Genomic DNA, 3,792 nt, shown 5'->3' with positions numbered 1-3,792 from the left:
GTGAAGTTTTTATTCCGCCACCTCAAAGTTCCGGGCAGACCTGTGTAAGAGGCAAGGGGAATAAGGGTGTTTTTCAGGGTTTTGTTTTCCCTTTTCTTTGTTGTTTTCACCCGCCACCCCCCCCGCCCCTCACAAAGACAGTTCCCTAATCTTTTTTTTTATTTGCAGAAGACCGGTGCGACGCCACAGAAGTATGCGCTGCGCAGATACTTTGTGCTCTTAGGCGTTAACCCCCGAAAAGCTCTGCTAAATGAGAAACACGGTGATTTATTCTACATTTACTACTAGCCGAAAGACAGTGACATCATTGGATGAGGAGAAATAAACACAGATTTATCCCTGAATAGACAAGTCAGAGATTCACCAAAATGTCTTAATTTAGCGGCTTTCTTTCCCTTGCAAAGTTTCTGGGGCAAGTGGCATTGCAAGATGAGTGTCCAACATTTGAAGGGGGTTTGTGAGGTGAGACCCTTGCTTGCCAGGGACTGGTGGTGAGGTCCCACCACACCGTGTTTTTTCTACAAGGCATGGTGCAAAGTGGCCCTTGGGACAGGTAAAAAATTAAAACCAAATAAATAAATAAATAAATGTTTAAAAGAGTGGATTTTAAAAAATCTGTAAAGTCTAAGAAATTAAGAGGGTCCCCCACCCAAAAGGCAAAGTAGCTTCCAGTTCTTCTTGTGCTCTTTGACATTAATGACAGCCACACAGAGATAAATCTAAGGAGAAAACCTCATTGGTTATGTCTGTCAGGTGTCTTAAAATTTCAAATCAATAGTGATGCGTGGCAGGATTGCAGGTTATCACTGGCTAGTCTTGCGTTCTGTGAAATAGTACTGATCATGGATTTTATGCATCTGTATGTATAAATATGGGAATATGTGTCCTTTTGTGAGTATATAAAGATAAAAATAGGTTGGACTCAATGACCTTAAAGGTCTTTTCCAACCTAGTTAATTCTGTGAAGAAAAAAATGCACACTCACAAATCAATATACTTGCAAGTGAATACATTACTACGAGTCAGAGGGCCCGTACCTCCATCTCCCCTAAATTAAAAGCTAATGGTGTAAAACAACAAATACTGTCCCATTATTATGTCTCAACATTACTGACGCTCCAAATCATGTATCGAACTACTAGAACGTTTTTAAATCACAGAATTTTAAATTACATTATTGAAATAATGTGATTTCTTCCCCCTCTAAAAGCAAATCTTATATTATACAATTCTAATGCCAAAAAAAGACCTCAAATTAATCAAAACATAACAACATGGAGTCATATCTGAAGTTAGGACAATAATGAAGCAGCCTGTGCTACTGTGGTTTGAAAAAGAACTACGTATTGCACTTGTATCTTGGTGGGGAGGAAGGAAAAACCACCTTCTCCCCCCAGCAAACCTTACTGCAAGGATATTTTCACGGCAGTAAAAAAAAAAAAAAAGAATCAAGTTAAGCAGTGTCCCTATCATACATTTCTTCTCTTTTAGAATCATTATTCAACCGTACAGACGTTTGACAAAGAAAAGAGATCAATTTTAATACTACAGTAAAGCAATCCTGCAAATTGTTCTGAGATGTTTTGATAATAGCATAAAGGACGGAAGAGGTAACTTTCAGTTAACAAATGCAGCCATCTTATGCCTTGTTTAAGGCTTAGCAAGTATTACCCTTTCAACAACAACAAAAAAAAATTCACAACATTTACCTCATTTTATCTAAGAAGTATTTGGATAATAAGTTCAGGGGTTAATTAAATACTATAAAGAGACAAACAAAAAGATAAAGAACATAATATTGGGATTTCCTAGCTTGTAAATAGGCAAAAAGGGCACAATGGAGGCAGGGGTAGGAGGTGCAATGGAGAGGTTGCATGAAGTACCCTGTTTTATATCTAAGGGGGGTGGGGGGAACAGCTGTTCTGAGTTACACTAAAAATGAAGCAACGCCTGTGTACAGAAATAGTTTACAATATTGTTCTTCTCTTCAGCTCAAAATGTTAGAATATTTGTGAACATGTTTATCCTGATTACACATGCTGGTTAATAACAGGAAAATCTATCACCTTAATTTTAGTCATTCAGAAGTTGTGCCATGGGGGTTTCTGTTGAACACAAAAATGATTGAAAAATAACCCTGAACAAACAAAGTCAAAAACCAAATGCACACAAAAAGCCCAAACAAAACTCAAACAAACTGCAATAATAATGAATAAATACTTCACGGGTTATATTTTACAATCAGAGACAGTTTAGGGTTGGAAAGGACTTCAGAGGTATTACTTCCAATCCCACGCTACCACCCTGCCTCATCCAGTCTGGTCTCGAGACTATTCTAGAGATGGGGCAGCCACGAGTTCATTATATGTTACCCTAGACAGTTACAAAATTATCCCTAGGCATTGTATCTTTCATGGGGTTTTTTGGTTCTGTTTTGCGTTTTGGTTGTTTGGTTTTTTGTTTTTGTTTTTTTTTTTTAATTACATTTAACACACACACTTATCTTACTCCATCCCAGGCCCTTCAAAATCAGATTTCTAGTCTAGAGCTAATTGGCATTTTAGAAAAACTCATTCCCCGATTAAAAAGCTCAGGGGAAGGCGATAAAAAAGTAGCAGTATTTACAGCAAGTGTGGAAATATAGTGAGAAAATAATAGCTACACTTTCGGATCCATGAGGGGGTTTTGTCCTTCCTACAGAGAATTTACTTCAAGGTACTTAGTACCCTCACACTTATGTTTCAATTTGAGATTCATGTTTTTCAGGTCGGACAGAGTTTACAGTTTCTTTTTCTTCCTTTTAGTGCAGGATGAAGAAACAAGGCCTAGTACAAATGCAAAAAATGAGGCATTTGAAGGCAACAAGGAAAATTGGCTATAGTTTCTGATTTATATATTTATAAATACGTGCGTAAGTTCTTACATGTGTGTGTGTGTCTGTGTGTATGGCGCCACACGTTATTCAAAAAGCACTGGAAGCAATCTAAACAGAGAGTGGAGCTGGGAAACTGAATTACTTTATCTCCACACCCTGAATCCTATAGCCTGAAAGGTTAAAAATTTTATACATCATTTATATATGTATAAAATAAATGGTCCCTATTTTTGTACTTATTTTGAGGCAAATATTTCTACTTCTCTTCTACCTCTGTTCTTTTCCAATCTGTGCTCTGTATTAGAGGAGGTTGTGGAATGCTCTAGTAACCCTCTACGAGGATTTTGCAGAACAATTCTCAAATTGTCATCAAAATTAATATTCGCTTTAGCTTCACTGTATATCTAATTATTATTATTACTATTATGTGTGATAATCAATGCCTAGGTCCACAACAATCTGATTTTGCATGGTGCACTAAGGAAAAAGTCTCTCTAAAACTGCCTCTGATGTATCTCAAGATCCTTCATACGAGTGTATTTTAATCACTCTTTCTGACGATGCTCGGCCGCTCTGACCCTTATTTCCCATATTATCTTAACGGCAAGGGAAGGCAAAGTAGGCCACTGTATTTCACTGTCGTTTACAAGCGTGGAGAGTAATACATCGTGAGAAAACAGTAGCCATTTTCTCTCTTCAGAGCAGTAGTTATGTTCCTTGTTTGCAAGGAACTGTCTGAAAAGGCTGGTAAAATGGTGTTGGGTTTATATTTTCTTAATAAGCTATACAGAAAACTCAAAAAGTGGGAGGAAAGGCAGAAATGCATTACAGTAATTTTTCAAGAACAGAACATATTCTACTGCGTAAAAAAAAAAAAAACCAAAAAAAAAAAAACACACCACGCCCAAAAACACCCC

The sequence above is a fragment of the Corvus brachyrhynchos genome, unplaced genomic scaffold (assembly GCF_000691975.1).
Source record: "Corvus brachyrhynchos isolate BGI_N302 unplaced genomic scaffold, ASM69197v1 scaffold22, whole genome shotgun sequence".
Classification (NCBI taxonomy): Eukaryota; Metazoa; Chordata; class Aves; order Passeriformes; family Corvidae; genus Corvus; species Corvus brachyrhynchos.
The sequence above is the reverse complement of the archived record's forward strand: the minus strand, read 5'-3'. Positions refer to the sequence as shown.